Raw genomic sequence first — 17,741 nt, 5'->3', positions numbered from 1 at the left:
CCTGAGGGCAATGATCCACTTATCACAGCTCTACTAGGGAGTGGCCCTAGTGCAGACATTGCGTGGGGGTTCTTACCCCACATTTCCATTCTGTACTACCCTAGGGAAAGATCCTTCATGAGAGCTCCACCTCTGCAGCAGACTTCAGCAGAAACATCCAGGCATTTCCATACATCGTCTGAAATCAGAGGTTCTCATACTTCAATTCTTGACTTCTGTGAACCCACAGGCTCAACACCATGTGGAATTTGCCAAGGCTTGGGGCTCACACCCTCTGAAGCAATGATGTGAGCTGTAACTTGGCCCCTTTTAGCCATGACTGGGGCTGACAAGGCTAGGATGCAGGCTGCCATGTCCCAAGTCTGCATAGAGCAGCAAGGGACCTGGGTTTGTCCTGGGAACCATTTGTCCTCCTAGACCTCTGGGCTTATGATGGGAGGGGCTGCCATGAAGTTCTGTGAAATGCCATGGAGTCATTTTCCACATTGTCTTGGAGATTAACCTTCAGTTCTTTGTTACTTATGCAAATTTCTGCAGCTGACTTGAGTTTCTCTACTGAAAATGTGTTTTTCTTTCCCATTGCATCATGAGGAAGAAAATTTTCCAAATTTTTATGTTCTGCTTCTCTTTTAAAAATAAATTCCAATTTCAAACCATCTCATTGTGAATGTATAGAACTGAATACTTTTAAGAACACTCAGGTTGCATCTTGAACACTTTGATGCTTAAAAATTTCTTCTACCAGATACCCTAAATCATCTACTTCAGCCTCAAAATTACAAAGCTCTCCAGACAGGGGCAAAATGCTGCCAGTGTCCTTGCTAAAGCATAGCAAAAGTTTCCTTTGCTCTAGTTTCCAAGAAGTTCCTCCTCTCCATTTGAGACCACTTCAGCCTGAACTTCATTGTTCATATCACTACATGCATTGCAGTCAAAACCATCCAACAAATTTCTAGGAAATTCCAAACTTTCCCACATTTTACTGTCTTCTTCTGAATCCTCCCAACTCTCCCAACCTCTGCCTGGTACCCAGTTGCAAAGTTGCTTCCACATTTTCTTTAGAATAGTACCTGAATAGTACCTGACTCTACAGATACCACCTTACTGTTTTCACAAGTTTTCACACTACTGTGAAGAAATACCTGAGACTGGTTAATTTTTATATATATATATATTTTTTAAAAGTGTTTACTTGACAGTTCCACAGGGTTGGGGAGGCCTCAAGAAACCTACAGTCATAGTGGAAGGGGAAGAGGTAAATCTTACATGGTGGCAGGAAAGAGAAAGCAAAGGAAAGAAGCAGAAAGAGCTCTTATAAAATTATTATTTCTCGTGAGAACTCACTCACCATCATCAGAAGAGCATGGGAAAAATGATACCCATGATCTAATCACCTTCCATTAGTTCCTGCTCTTGACACATGGGGATTATGGAGATTACAATTTGCTATGAGATTTGGGTGGGAACACAGAGTCAAACCATATCAGCTCTCAAGCCTCTACTCTTGTCCTCTGGTGCACCTGCAGACTTAACATCATGTGGAAGCCATCAAGACTTATGGCTTGTAGCCTCTGGAACAGCAGCCTAGCACATACCTGTGACCCTTTCAGCCATGGCTGGAGCTGGAGCAGCTGAGATACAGGGAGTGATAACTAGAGGTTGTGCAGGGCACTAGAGACCTGGACCTGGACCACCAAACCGTTGACCCCTCCTAGGCCATATGGCCTGTGATGGGAGGGGCTGCCATGAAGGTATCTGAAATGCCTTATAGGCATTTTCCACATTTTCTTGGCTGTTAACATTGGGTTTCTCTTTACTTATGCAAATTTTTGCAGCTGGCAGGAATTCCTTCCAGAAAAATGGGATTTTCTTTTCCAACACATGGTCAGGCTGAAATTTTTCTAAACTGTTACACTCTGCTTCCCTTTTAAATATAAGTTCCAGTTTCAGATCATCTCTTTGCTCATGAATATAAACATGTGAGTTTAGGAGAAACCAGGTCACATCTTGAATGCTTTGCTGCTTAGAAATTTCTTCTACCGGATACTCTAAATCATCTCTCTCAAGTTCAGCATTCCACAGATCTCTAGAGAAGGGACGCAATGCTTCCAACCTCTTGACTAATGCAAAACAAAAGTGATATTTGCTCTAATTCCCAATAAGTTCCTTTTCATCTGATATTACCTCAGTCTAGACTTCACTGTCCATATTATTGTCAGCATTTTGGTTACATTGATTTAATGAGTCTCTACGAAGTTCCAAACTTTCCCTCATCTTCCTGTCTTCTTTTGAGCCCTCCAAACTTTTGAAACTTCTGCCAGTTACCCATTTCCAAAGCTGCTTCCACATTTTCAGGTATTTTTATAGCAATATTTCACCTACTTTTACCAATTTTCTGTATTAATCAATTATTACATTGCTACAAAGAACTACATGAGGTTCAGTAATTTACAAAGAAAAGAGGTTTATATGGGTCAGTTCCACAGGCTGTACAGGCAGCATGGCTGGGGAGGCATCAGGAAACTTACAGTCATGGCAGAAGGTGAAGGGGAAGAAGGCACATCATACATAGCTGGAGCATGAGGAAGACAGCAAAGCAGGAGAGGTACTACACACTTTAAACAACCAGATCTCATGAGAACTCACTATCATGAGACAGCAAGGGGAAAGTTCACCCCCATGTTCCAGTCACGTTCCACCAGGCCCCTCCTCCAATGCTGAAGATTTTACAATTAGACATGAGATTTGAGCGGGAACACAAATTCAAACCATATCTGGTTGTATTTTTTTTCTTATATTTTTCTACCTATTATTGCATATTTGTTTTTCTATATGATCTTTAATATTAGCTAAACTAATGTCAATGAAATATTCATTTACATATTTATTGAAATTCCATTACACTTTAAGGGAACTATGTCTTTATGAAATTGACACCTCCTATTAAAAGCAAGTAAAAATCTTTCTGTTTGCTAGGTCTACTTTTTTGTTATTCTAGAATTCTTTAAAAATTTCCTTGAATAGGTTTTGTGGATATTTATTTCTATAATAAACAGAAATAATGCCTATCTCCTTCCATTATACCCACCCCCCACCAACACACAGATTATGTCTTAACCTTGATGACCTATGAATATGTTAACATGTATATAAAACAGGACTTTACCGTTGTGATTAAGATTAAAGATTTTGAGACATGATAGATTATCCTGGATCACTGGGTGGACCAAACCTTATCACATGAGTTTATAAAAGTGGAAATCAAAGAGCAGATCAGAGAGCTATGACATTAAAATATTTGATTATGCTGTTGTTTAATTTGAGGAGGAAGGGATCCAAAGGCCAAAAAAATTAGTGGCCACTACAGGCTAAAAATGGCTTGCAAATTAGAGCAAGTAAGAAAATGGAGACTCAGTTCTACAACCACAAGAAATAAAATTATGTCAACTTGAATGAGCAGTAAACAGCTTCTCTGATAGAGCCTCAGGTAAGAAGACAGGCTCTGAACACTTTAATTTTAGTACAGTGAGATTATCAGACTTCTGATTTATCAAATTCTAAAACATTTATATTGTGTTAAGCCGCTAAATGTGTAACATTTTTTACAGCAATAATAGAAAGCTAATTCCTAAGTTTTACAAATTAATATTGCTTGTTGCTATGTATATGAATTTTTCTTTACCATAATGTTTCCATCTGATAATTGTTTGTTTGTATTACAGCTATATATTTCTATATGTTAATTTTATTTCCTGCTAACTTTTTGAGTTATTTTTATTTTATTTCTTTTATAATAGATTCTCCAGAGTTCTATAGAAATAAAAGGACATAATAGCTGCAAATCAAGATAATTATATTTCTTCTTTACCAATTCTTATTACTCTAAATTATTTAACTTGTGTGTTGGCAAATACCTTGAATATAAGAATGAATAGCAGTGAAGATAACTGCATAATTGCCTTTTCAATTTCATACTGTATTAATTTCTGCTTCTTTTAACATCACTATCTTCTTACTTATTTTTCCTTTGGTTTACTTTTTTATTTCAGTCATTGAGCTGGGCATTTAATTCTCTACTAACATTTCTTCTACACTGGTAAGTCTTAATTATTATTAATTTATTTCTCATCACTGTTTTAAAATTCCAGATGGTGATTTGCAGTGTTTCCTTATAATTATTTATTAGAAATTCTTAGGTTCATTGCATACTTTTACTGTAACCCAAGAGTTAATTAATGGAGAGTTTTGTAATTTCCACGAGAAATATGATTTTTGTTGTTAATTTCTTGTTTTATTACATTATAGTCAGATATATTGTTTATATATTTCTAATTTATATAATATTGATTTTGTGTGTGTGTATGAACAAACATATTATCAATTTTTTAAATATTTTATGGACACTTGGAAAGAAGGTACATTCTTGATTATCAGGGTAAAAATTTGTTGTATACATAATACATCTTATATTATTTATAATAATATAAAATCATATTATATTATTTACTAATATTTTGTTACTTCATCTGTCTTATAATTAGTGATTTATATGAAAGCCTCTTCTTAATATTATGCCTATTAATGTCTCCTTGCATTTTCCCTAGTTTTTGTTTCAAAAATGGTTGCTGGGTTATTTGTTGCATAGATATTTAAAAGTATTATAGTTTCCTCATGGACTTTGGGATTTTGCATTAAAAATAACACCTAATGGTCATTTTTTGAATTTGAATTTGAATGTGTTTAATATCTGAATTCCTAGTTTTCCTTTGTTATTTCTATTTGCCTTGTCTTTATGTATAGGTCTTAAGAATCACATTGTTCTAGGTGTGTCTTATATATATTATATAGCTGAGTCTTGATTTGAAAGCCACATTGAAAATAGTTTTCTTTTAACAGATGAGTTGCTCAGCCGGGCGTGGTGGCTCACACCTGTAATCCTAGCACTTTGGGAGGCTGAGGTGGGTGGATCACCTGAGGTCAGGAGATCAAGAACAGATGAGTTGAACCCACTCATATTTATTGATGTGACTGACATGTTTGGTCCCAACTATGTCAAATTATTGTACAATGTTGTGTCTTATTTTGTATATCCTTTAATTTCCCTTTCTTGATGCCTTTGATTAATAATTACTACTTTATTTCTACTTTTAGAAAGTGTTTAGGAGATTTGTATTTTTGTTTTAATGCATATAACTTTACTTTTAAAATACCTTTAAATAATGATTTTCTTATTTAGCTTTTTTACTGCTTGACGTGTCTTTTTTTATCAGCATTTTAAACTACCATTTATTGCCTATATTTAAGTTTATTCTCTTTTTCTTTTTCATGTCTCCTTTTGTAGCAGGAGCGGCCATGGAAAAGAATCTCTCGGATATCTATTACAGGAGGAAGGAATGTATTACAGCTGGAAGCTTTGTTGGCATGTGTGCCTAATAGCAAAACTCATCCAACAAAGGGAGGTTAAGCCTTTATATAGGCTTATACTTTAGATGCTGCATGTGGAAGAATCTTAAGTTCATAGTTTCAGGAATTACATATGAAAGTGTTTCAGTTCACAGTTTCAGGAATTACATATGAAAGGGTTTCAGTTCACAGTTTCAGGAATTACATATGAAAGGGTTTCAGTTCACAGTTTCAGGAATTACATATGAAAGGGTTTCAGTTCACAGTTTCAGGAATTACATATGAAAGGGTCCCGGTTTACAGTTTTAGGACTCACATGTGGAAAGGTTTCTGGTTTGATCTTGTTTTAGGTAAAAATAGTGCCTTCTGAAGTTTCCCCAAGGCCTAGCCTGTTGTTTTCAGGAAGAAGGTTCAGGAGGAGCCAGCTGGCCTGCTCTCTCTTCTATTGAGATGCACAGTGGATGTGACAGAGGGGGAAGGAATCCTAAATGCCTGGGTCTCTCTCCTTACTTTATCTTCCAATTTAACTGTTGAATTTTTTTCTACTTTGTCACAACATATAGCATTTGTACATTAGTATTTCTCCCTCAGGTTTACTTTTTCTTCTTAGATCAATATTTATTTATACAAATGTTATTACAATCAGATCTTTTGCTGAAGTTTTCCTAATCACCTCTTAGAAAAATAGATCTTTATCATTTAGACAACTCATCAAAAGTGATTTAGTCCCTAAAGATCATTTTGGCTGGATATAAATCCTAGATTCACACTTTCTTTCATCGAGAGTTTTCTTTTCCTTTTTATATTGTTGTTTTGTGTAAAGGTTCATATTTTTCCTATTTTCGAATTCCAAATGTTTGTTATAAAATACTATACCATGTTTTCATGTGCATTATTTTGATTAATAGAGCTTAAATATCTCTTCATATAGTTACTCACTTTTCATATTGCTGTTTTTATAATTTATCTTTTCATATAATTTTCTAATTAATTTTTTTTGTCATTTACTTGTTTAGAGGCATTTTATATGCATACTTGGTGTTTACAAAAGTTGAGACCTATTTTCTTTTAACAGGTCATTTAAAAAAAATAATTATAGCTAAGATATCTTTCACTGAAAAACTATCTTGTTTTTATATAATGAAACATATTTTTATCTTTTTATTCTGTGCTTTAAAGATTGTTTAAGAATTTCATTTCCTTTTCCAGATGTTTCTTATTTTCTTTGGTTTGATTTTTAGGTTTATACTTTATACTTAATTCTCTAATTCATTAAGTCTACCTTTGTAGGGATCCAAATTTTTTATATGTTGTGCACATTTTCTTAATACCACCTACCTAACTGTTCATTGTTTTACCATTGTATTATTAAGACTCATTCATTGATATCTATTTCACCACACACATACATTTTTTAAAAATGTATTACATTATGTTTGTCATGACATATTTTCAAATCATACTGTAGAAAATAATGTTATCTAGAAAAAAAGTGCTACCATCATGCAGTGTATATTTAGAAAGGAAATTGATGTCCTTTCATATGGTATTCATCCTATAACAGCATTGTCCAATAGAATTTTCTGCAACAGTGATATGTCCATGTGTTGCCAATAGTTAGTTTAATGGAGAGCACAATTCAAGATTTGTACCAGTGAGAAGTAGAAACCATTTAAAGTTCTATATTTTACTGTATGATCACCAATTTGAACTAGTAAATTTGTTTGAACTAGAAACTTTTCTGTTTTACTGTTCTGTACTGTTTCCCACATCCTTTTTGATGCTAGAAGGCATATAAAATCTCACATAGAAGAATGAAACCAAATACTGAGGACAGTAGAGAAATTTTGAGAGTGCTCTTGAATATGGCTTTCAAGCATTCAGGTTTTATGATGTCTGGTATAATACCAAAACTGGATTTCTTGTTTTCAAAATCTTCTAAAAATGATACAACCTATGTTTTCCTTCCCATTAGTTATGTGCAGGCATATTTATAAGCTCATAGCACAAAGCTAAAGGAAATGGGATATTATTTTATATGTGTTCTAATACATTCTTTTTAGTTTTAAACTAAATATTGTAGATGTATATATTAAACCCTATTAAATTTTAACTATGATGATTTTTTAAAAAATCAGTGTCCTCTCCATCTCATCTCTAATATTTAGTTTAATATTTATGACCATGAAATACTTTAATTTTAAAAGTTAACAATAATTTATGTTTGATCTCTCATTTAGAAATTCTGTTATTAGTTGCAATTGCTTTTTATCTGTTGGGTTAACTACCATAAATTTCCTCATCCAGTGTTTTGTTTAGTAGATACTCAATAACATCAAAAGAGTAGAAACACTCAATTAGCTTTGGCTATCTGTATTTGAATTTTATTTTTTAACCCATGGCAAGGACTTAGAAGTGCTCATTCTGAGATGTTGGAAGGAAGAATGATCTTGTCATCCTTCTAATGCTTTATTTATCTCTACTTCTTCACCATGCTTACAACATACAAAACCAAATGCCCCTTTCTGCATTTTGTCCAGTGAATGTGTATGCTTGTCGGATATTGCACATCTTCTTAAATATTGGATTCAAATTGAACACTGTCACTCTAATTTCCTGTTCCATATTGATTTTTACAAGATACTTCCTTTTACCACAGCAATCACCCAAGAAGCAGCTTCACAAAAATTTTGATATATCAAAATCATGTAATGTGCATGATCTCTTGTTGAAATTGCCAATTGCTTCCAGGTTGTTAGTTCAAACAGTGTCTGACAGATGGAAGTCACTGTGTTTCATTTCTAGTTTCCTTGAATGTTTCAAGGTTTTTCCTAATTCAGTACTTTCATGTGTTCTTCTTGCTGTTTGAAACTCTTTCCATTTTTCTTCATATGCTGGCTTGTTATTTTTATCCATGTGCTCAACTTACATATATAATGCATTTTTAATATGCCATGGGATTCAGTTAACCAAACTTTTTTTTATTGTACTTTAGGTTCTGGGGTACATGTGCAGACCATGCAGGATTGTTGCATGGATACATACATGGCAAGGTGGTTTGCTGCCTTCGTTCACCCATCATTTATATCTGATATTTCTCTCCTCATCATCCAAAGACAATTTAAATATTTCTTCATAAGGAAAAAAAGCCTGTAAGTATTAGAAAGGGATGATAAAACACTTAAGTATTAGGTGAACTTCACCAAGAAAAACAATAGTATATAGGTATAGGAAATGTAGAGCAGAATACAAGGCTTTAATTAATTTCTACTTATTAAAAAGCAATTTATTCAAGGTTTCTATTTTCCTGTCATTTTATATGTATAGTTTTACATAAATTTATTCTTTTCAAATACATTTGCAAATTTATAGGGATCAAATTTATTTCAATATTTTTATATTATATTTTATAAATCTTTAATATGTTAAAAGCTATTTTAAACTCTTTATTTAGAATTGTTAAAATAGATTTAGGAGGTATGAGTAGAGTTTCATTACATTGATATATTGTATAGTGGCAAATTTGAAGTTTTTAATGTAACCAACACCCACATAGCATACACTGTACACACTACATCATTTCTCCCTCCCTCCCATTGTTCATTCATATTTTCTGATTTTTTCTTTATTCATGTTTCCCAAGATTTGTCAAGCATTAGTCTTAGTTTTTATCTTTTGCTATTGTCTACTTTATTCTATAGTTTATTTACTTACACAAGAATTCCTAAGAATTTTCTAAGCTTATTATCACCCTTTCACTCTTATTATTTCAAAATAATCAATGACTTTTAGGCATTCATCATTGCCACATAACTTAACAAAAATCTTGTCAAGTTAACAAATGCCCATTGTCTATTTTTTTGTTTTTGTCTCCATTTCATCTTACATTTTGTAATGTACATCTTTCATCTTACTTACGCTCACTCCAGTAAGAAGTTGGCCCCACTTATATCACTGGACTCAAGATTATGTTTCAGTCTTCATCTTATATATCTATCTGTATATATGTGTTTGCGTGTGTGCATGTGTGTGTAAATGATGCAGTTACAGATGCTTTAAGCACATCTTTAACTTGGTTTCTTGGATGCTATTCTCAGTCTTTTGACAATACTAGCCATTCTGTCTTAGTTTGCTTGTTTCTTCCTATCTTCTCTACGTATATTAATGCTTAAATGATCTTATCAGATCTTATGCTATACATACCAATTGTATGGTAATAATTGCCGGTATCATTCACTTTTAATACAGACTAATATCCATTTGCCTATTCAGTATCTCCGCGTAAGTAATAAACTTCTTATATTCAACACCACCTAAGTCAAGCTCCTTTTCTAACCCTTCTCTACAACTTTTTCTATCTATAGACTTTTTCATCCAAGAAATTTCTTCACTCCTCATCCAAGTGCTGATGAAAAGAAAGAGAAATCTTCTAGTCATCCAAACTGTCATAGATCTTGAATAACAAAATAATCATAACCTAAGGATTCGAATATAGAAAAACATAGTCTAACAGGTTTAGTACATTTCAAAAGGCTCCACAACAGTGTAAATGCTTTAAAATGAAAATTGCTTAATTTTGTTTAAAAAGTCACTCTTTTCTCTTTCATAACACAAAGCAGAAAATTTGACATAAACAAAATCATGTAATGGAAATATTCAGGTATTTATGTATTTTAAAATTCTTGTGACCACATAGTCTTATTTTAAAAATATTAATTTGGGAAAAGATGTTACAAGGGGTTTTTCTTTTGACAATGCCATGAGAATTATGTCTGCTCTAAATACAGTAATATTCAACCTACTGTCAGATAACTACAAATGCAATTTTGTCTTTCATGTGTAAATGATATATTAGATATCCTAAAACCAAGAAAATCTGTCTGAAAAGTTTTTATACTACATGAATTCAGGAAAACCACTATAACTTAACAATTTAGTTTAATCTACTTATTGTAGCATAATTTTTACTTTTAACTCATAAGCACAGTCAATAAATTAGCAATGTTACAAGATCAAACAGATTGGAATCTATAAAGTACATATAAGTGTAACTGCTGTAATATTCATATTTCTGAAGTTGTTTCTATTATATTTAACTACAAAGAGAATATTATGTCATGAATTTCTTTTGTGACTTTGTGTGTGCAAAATACATCTTTCTAATTTACAGTTTTTGCTTATGTAATGAGTTCAAATGACTTTCATCTATGTTCAAATATTTAATGGTGTTCTTGTTCCCTAATTTGATATGTTTAAATAATCAATTAAAACAATGCATATTATTTTTTCTTTCTTTTTTTATTGCATTTTAGGTTTGGGGGTACATGGGAAGAACATGCAAGATTGTTGCATAGGTACATACATGGCAGTGTGATTTGCTGCCTTCCTCCCCTTCACCTATATCTGGCATTTCTCCCCATGCTATCTCTCCCCAACTCCCCACACCCCACTGTTCCTCCCCTATTTCCCCCCTACAGACCCCAGTGTGTAGTGCTCCCCTCCCTGTGTCCATGTGTTCTCATTGTTCAACACCCACCTATAAGTGAGAAAATGCGGTGTTTGATTTTCTGCTCTTGTGTCAGTTTGCTGAGAATGATTATTATTGTAAAATAGCAGTAGTAAGTTGTAAAAAATTCAACTGATTAACAATATAATTATTATGTATATAGCACTCTTACTTTTTTTATGTCTTTGTATTTTAGAAAAGACACTTTTTCTTATGAATTTAATCAGTAATAGTCAAATTCACATTTCTAGATTCAGAAGAGATATATCATCTACTTACTAGCACCTTCCTTTTTAGTTTTATAAATAAGGACTTAAGCCTACAGGGTCATGGTTTATGTGCTCCCAATTCAGTGCATAGCTTTTAATTTACCTTGTATTATCTGTCCCAGTAAGTCTCAGTAGTTGAGAACTCGAGCATATTTTTGATAGAAAAACATATAAGGGACTGATAAAATAATATTTGTCAAGCATTTCTTATCATACATACAGAAAAAGAGATATACTCATATAGCTTGAAATTAACTTTAAAAAAGTATTGGACAAATGTTTATTGGAAAACATATTTGAAAAAGTGGTACATTTACTATATGACAGACACTGTTGTAAGTACTTTACAAAATAACTCATTTACTCATCACAATACCCTATGACATATATACAAATATCATGCACAGTTTGTAAAGAAGACAAACACAGATAATTTAACTAACTTGTCAAAGTTTGCCCAGTCATTATATGGAAGACATAAACTTTGAGCATGGCAGGCTGGCTTAGTACCCATAACGTTGACCACTATTCTATATTCCTCATTTTTAAGGCTACTAATTTCAATGCAACTTATGTGATATTTTGAATAAACTTAAGGATCAAATATGCCAACAATTTATTATTATTTTTTTATTTTACTTTAAATTCCCAGATAAATGTGTAGAACACGCAGGTTTGTTACATAGTCATACATGTGCCATGGTGGTTTGCTACATGTACTGATCCATCTTCTAAGTTTCTTCCCCTGGCCCCTCACCCTGCAACAGGCCCTGGTATGTGTTGTTCCCCTCCCTGTGTCCATGCGTCCTCATTGTTCAAATCTCACTTACAAGTGAGAACACACTGTGTTTGGTTGTCTGTTTGTGTGTTAGTTTTCTGATGCTGATGGCTTCCAGCTTCATCCATGCTCCTGCAAATAGCATGATCTTATCTCTTTTTATAGCTGCATGGTATTCCATGGTGTATACTTACCACATTTTATTTATCCAGTCTATCATTAATGGGCATTTGGGTTGGTTCCATGACTTTTCTATTGTAAATAGTGCTGCAATAAAAATACATGTGCACATTTATTTTTTTGAGACACAGTCTTACTCTGTCACTCAGGATGGAGTGCAGTGGCACAATTTCAGCTCACTGCAACATACATCTCCCAGGTTCAAGCAATTCTTCTTTATCAGCCTCCTGAGTAGCTTAGATAACAGGTATCTGCCACTATACACAGCTAAATTTTTGTATTTTTTGTAGAGACAGGGTTTCAACATGTTGGCCAGGATGGTCTCAAACTCCTGACCTCATGATTTGCTGGGATTAGAGTTGTGAGCCACCATACCTGGTTTTGCATTGTGTTTTTATAATAGAGTGATTCATATTTGATATGTTTTTAGACATATATTCAGTAATGGGATTGCTGAGTCAAACGATATTTCTGCTTCTAAATCCTTGAGGAATCACGATACTGTCTTCCACAATGATTGTACTAATTTACATTCCCACCAACAGTGTAAAATGTTCCTATTTCTCCACAGCCTCACCAGCATCTCCTGTTCCTTGACTTTTTAATAATCACCAATCCAACTGCTGTGAGATTGTATCTCATTGTGATTTGGATTTGCACTTCTCTGATGATCAGTGATGTTGAGCATTTTTTTTCACGTTTGTTGGCAGCATAAATATCTTCTTTTGAGGAGCATTTGCTCATATCCTTTGACCACTTTTTGATGGGGTTGTTTATTTTTTCTCGTAAGTTTGTTTAAGTTCCTTGTAAATTACGGATATTAGACCTTTGTCAGATGGGTAGATTGCAAACATTTTCTCCCATTCTGTAGGCTGCCTGTTCACTCTAATGATAGCTTCTTTTCTGCGCAGAAGCTCTTTAGTTTAATTAGAACCATTTGTCAATTTTGGCTTTCATTTTTGCAATTGCATTTGGCATTTTCATCATGAAGTCTTTGTCTATGCCTATGTCCTGAATGGTATTCATTTGTTTTATTTTCTTACTATGTTGTATTATGTGCTCTGTTTATAATCCAGCAACTCAAAATTTTAATTTTCTGAATACAGGCTTAAAATACCGTACCTTTTATAATTATATGGCCTTTTGTTCAAATTCATAAAACCATAAAATATCAACAATTTTAAAAATGCACTTTTCAAACACAATTTAGAAAACTGGGGTAAATTATCTTGTTTTTAACCTTTCTGAGCACCTGATTAAAACAATATGATTTGGGATTTTTCCCCATTTATTAGAAACAATTAACCCTAATTTAAAGCAGTCACTGCGAATGTACATGGGAAAAATGATTTAATATTTATCTCGATAAATACAACCTTCTACCTGATATGTATGACATATTTTTAATGTTATTTAATGCACACGTTTGTTATGCTAGCAATCATAGGTTTCAGTAATTTTCATTCAACAATGTAAAACTAAGATATTTGTCCTTTAAGTTATTAGTGCTAAATTTAAAAGAAAAGTAGTATGTGAATGGCTAAGGAAGGAATATTTTCATTGAAACTTGGGTTCTTCTCAGACTAAAATATTTCATACAGAATAGAGCTGCTAGTGAAAGTCTAATGTGAACACATGGCATTTAATTTCCATCGAAGTTTTAATAGTCTGAGTAAAATGTGGCTATGAGTAAAATAATAAAATATAAGTGGAATGGCATGACAATAGTGCCCTACTGGGACTCACGCAGCAGCAGTGGAAGGGGATGTTCCAAGAGCATCTGTCTCTTTGGCAGAACTCAAAGGCAGCTGCTCTGGTTACTTTCATAATGCTCATGAGATTTCCATTTGATTATAGAAGCAATGTCTGCTCTCTATTGCAGATCTGGAGTCATCTGCATTCACCTTACCTGTGATGCTGAGTTATTTGTTTAATTGCTTTTGCTGAGGAAAAAAAAAATGCTTCTCAAGAAAAGCTTTGAAAAGCTTTAGAAAGCTATCATAATTTAAACTCAAATTTGCCTGCATATATACTTTTTCAAATCTCATTCTTATTTGTATTCCCAGTATGATGGGTGACAATAGTTGGAAGCTTATAATAACACAGTTCTTATCATGCCATGATCTCTTGTAAATGCTGTTTTTGTTTTTGTTTTTTTTTTTCTTGAAGTGACCTGTTATATCTCTCTTTGCTGCCCAATCACTTTCTTGTAAGGGACTGATAAGGTAAGTATGTACCTACTAATTTTTTTTTCCATGAGTATTTGTTCCTTTTCACAAATATTTAGAAACTTGGGACTTTCTTATCAAACCAATATTAAATAATTCTCCATATGTTTACCTCTAAAAGTGAGATTGTAAGAAACTGTTTACATGCACCTTAAATATTTGTACAAGTCAAGTGCACACAAATTATGGAGGCTCTAATTCTGGCTGGGTTTGCGATTTTGTCATTTTTTAGCTGATGTCTTGGGCAATCAATATACTTACCATTTCAAAGTCTCACTTTCTTCATCTGTAAAATACTGAGATAAGATAACACATATTTTGATAAGGTGTAATGCACAGATACACATTAAAGTTTCTACAGGAAGAAAATATATGTATTTATCAGTTGACATTAGCTATATCCTTGAGGACATTAAAGAAATACAACTAACTACTAGGTGATGAAAACCTCATTTAAGTGGTTTATTTTTAAATCACTTTTTGTATTAATATATCTCAACCCAATTATCTAAAATAAGTGACTTTTGGAAATATAATCTCTTGAAATATGTGTTTCGTCTTGTATTTACAATTTTTATGTGACAAAAGGGAAAATACAGGACAGAATACAATTTATAAATAAAAGACAATACAACTAGTCGGGATTATAAAGAGAACACTATTAATGAGTGAGATCAGAATGTTAGTTACGAAAATTGGAAGAGCAGGATGACATATGGCTACAGAGGTTAAGTAGAAATTACACAGCCACAATTTAAAAGAAAGACACAAGATATGTTTGAAAATGAAAGGTTGTTATAGCAATTCAGAGTACCAAGAAGAGTACAATCAGTGAACTCATTATACTATGAAATTAAAGCATAAAGCCTTTAAAAAGCTTCTAAAACTAGTTTACTTTCAAAGAATGTAAGAGGTGGTTACTGAAGGATTATATGAAATGACATGATAAATGCATAAAATATTTAGAGTTATCACGTCCTTGAAATTAGCAGCTGTGTTGATTATTTTTTATTTATTTTTCCAGATCCATTTCTTACCCTCGTTTTCCTACTCTGTGCCCGGGGAAGACAAACCTTCCTGAACTGAATAATTAAATTTCCCTTGCCCATTTCCTGTTGCGTCTAGAGAATATCAGATGATAGGGAGAGATCAGAGAGGAGAGAACATGTTATTTCCCCAGCTCCTCTCCTGCCATGCTATGGGGTGGTAGGGTTTTTGGTTTTTTTTTTCCTTGACTTCAGCCCTTATCTTCTGTGGAGCCATATTTTGAGCTCTTATATTCAAAATAGGAGAAGTATTCATCCTCGACTTGTCTCTCCTCCTTAACTTTCTCAGTTAGTAAACTACTACAATCCCCCAATCCTCTGAATCCTGCCGTCTAAATGTCATTTGAATCTCTCTACTCTCCTCCCTCTCTCCCACTTCACCGAGGCTTGACAATGATGATTTTTATCACAGTACTTTCTTCTCTAGATTAATGAGTCAGCCTTTGGATTTGTCTCCATACTTTAGGTTTGTGTCCACACCCATATGTTCTATATATAGTGACCCATTTTTGTTTTGTTTTCTTTTGCATTTGTTTTGAAGATAAAAGGAGGTTTTTATTGGATTTTAATATCTCCATTTATTAAAAACAACTCTGATACTTGCAGAGAAAAAGGGTCAAAACTTGTTCTTAAACTGCCTTCCGGTAATTTGATCGTCATCTCATGAGAAATACGGCAAAATCTATTCAGAGGCTATTTCTAGTGGGGTGGGGTGGTGGGAAAAGAATTTGAGCATTTGAGGCACCCAGTCTTACATTTCTGATTCAACTAGGACAGCTTCACTTTTATCTGCTTTATACATGATTTGTATTGAAGAAAAGAAGTAAAAATGTTGGGAAACCATCATTGTATTATTTTTCCTAATAAATATTTTCTTTACTGCCAATTTAATATAATCATGCTTATTACATAATATCCTAATAAACAAATATGTAAAACATGCACCATGCCCCAATAATCTAAAAATCTTTTTTGGAAATTATTTTGATTTACTCATTTGCTAGTACTAGGCCTATCTCTTTCTCTCTGATGAGCAGATATCCAAATGCAAGTCAACTTCCTCATCAAAGTGCACAGTTAAAAGTAATATAAATATTATTAATTTACTAAAAGTAGTCTTAACAGATGACATGAATGTACAATTTTCAAAAATGATCCCAAAATCAACAGAAGGAATTGATTTTGTGGCTAAAACTCTACAGGGAGTCCAAGTGAGCTAATTTTTTAATGCCTTCTTTCTCATTATAGAATCAGAAATGCGTATGTTAGTTTAGTGGTTTGTATAGTGGAATTTGGGGTAAGAAAATCTCCAGGCTAGAAACACTGATTATAGGTAATACTAATTGTTTGGAGTTTTAGAATTTTGCATACTCCAGTTTTTGATTCTTGTGTGCTCTCCATGCTCATGTTAGAAAGTAGACAACACTAATACTTGCAATTTTGTCCCCTAAGCTGGTAGTGTTTTACTTTTTAACTATTGTATTCTTTTATGTGAAGTGTAAGGAGGCTAGCTGCTCTACCGCTTCAGACAGTCACAATCAAATCAATTAAGCACAGCACTCAATTTGAAATCTATTTGCCATCTTATTTCAACTTTTAAATTTTTGAGTAAATATTTGTCCTATCACTTGAACAAAATGGATTCTAAGTCACCTTCTGCTAATAATAGCTAAGGTCAAGAAGAATTTTCTTATTTGCAAATGCCCACCTGACCTTCAATCTCACCATCTTTTACTAGGACAGAAAAACTAGAGAAAAAGAAAGATTCCCAAAGATATCCATCCTCTATAGCCTGTGTTAGTTCTGAGATATGTTCCTTTCAATCAGCACCCGAGTGAATGTATATTGTTTCTATGGCAACCAGCTGCTTTTGGTTAAGTTATTTCTACTATTTATGATTTTCATGGTAAACTCTATGTTAGTAATTACTTACTAAGTTAAACCTCTGTATATAGTATCTTCCCAGTCAGAGTCCTCTTATCTTCTAAATGTGTTACTTTCAGCTTTTAAGAAATTTTAAATACAATTTTACCTAATAAGTCAAGAAAATTTTAAACAAATAGTAGACATTTTTTTCTGGATCTCTTTTGATCATCAGAAAAATAAAATGATAAAAACAATTTTTAAAAATTTTATTGCAAGGCCAAATATACTTTACAATGGCACAAACATAGTTAATAAATGAACTGAAAAATTAATATAAAATCAATGTTTTATTGGAAATAAAGATGGTCAAAATGTATTCTATTTGCTTTCATTAAGCAATTCCATTAGCTCCTACCCTACTTTAGAGTGAAGTATCAACTGCCTTTTAAGTGATGTAACTCGGTT

At 33.1% G+C, this 17,741-nt stretch overlaps 1 pseudogene; it reads left to right on the top strand.

Moving 5' to 3' along the window:
• The first annotated feature begins 315 nt into the window (after positions 1 to 315).
• Positions 316 to 17,741, top strand: part of LOC101036337 (52 kDa repressor of the inhibitor of the protein kinase-like) — a 30,135-nt pseudogene continuing 12,709 nt past the window's right edge.

This window comes from Saimiri boliviensis, chromosome 3 (genome assembly GCF_048565385.1).
Source record: "Saimiri boliviensis isolate mSaiBol1 chromosome 3, mSaiBol1.pri, whole genome shotgun sequence".
NCBI classification, from domain to species: Eukaryota; Metazoa; Chordata; class Mammalia; order Primates; family Cebidae; genus Saimiri; species Saimiri boliviensis.
This window is presented reverse-complemented; position numbering and strand designations above follow the sequence as displayed.